The 480-nt window shown below is 66.9% G+C and overlaps 1 non-coding gene across 1 annotated transcript; it reads right to left on the bottom strand.

Moving 5' to 3' along the window:
• Positions 1-9: 9 nt before the first annotated feature.
• Positions 10-140, bottom strand: LOC116217688. Its single transcript, XR_004162378.1, has one exon. It is a non-coding gene; the product is annotated as a small nucleolar RNA SNORA57 (small nucleolar RNA).
• Positions 141-480: the final 340 nt, after the last annotated feature.

Here is a 480-nt window from a genome sequence, read left to right as displayed (position 1 = left end):
ACGTTCCTCGCGTGTCCCGGCGCGGGAGGGCAGAACCCCGCGGATGGGCCGCGGGTACCGAAGACGCCGCTCCGGTTGCTGCTCTTCCTCCGCCCATACAGAGCCGGGCACGGCGAGCCGGGCCTGCCAAGAACCGGAGGAGCCGCCCGCGTCCCTCCTTTCCTCCACCTTCCCTCGTCCTCCCCACCCCGTAATTAAAGCCGTATTTCGGACGCCGTTATCGCCGCACCTCCGCCCCCCGTTCCTCTCCGCCGCAAAATGGCCGCCACGCCTCCACGCGGCGCCTTTTGTGACTCGCTCACCCAATCAGCCTCGCCGCTGGCCGGAGGGAGCCAATCACGCGCGGCGCTGGTCGACGGATAACCAATGGGGAGAGAGAAGGGGCGGGATGAGAGGCGAGGAGCGGAAGTGGATTTGAGATCCTCGTGGTACGGAACGGAAGTAGCGTGACCGGAAGTCGGAGAAACAGGAAGTGGCCGG

This window comes from Meleagris gallopavo, unplaced genomic scaffold (genome assembly GCF_000146605.3).
Source record: "Meleagris gallopavo isolate NT-WF06-2002-E0010 breed Aviagen turkey brand Nicholas breeding stock unplaced genomic scaffold, Turkey_5.1 ChrUn_random_7180001880864, whole genome shotgun sequence".
NCBI lineage: Eukaryota > Metazoa > Chordata > Aves > Galliformes > Phasianidae > Meleagris > Meleagris gallopavo.
This window is presented reverse-complemented; position numbering and strand designations above follow the sequence as displayed.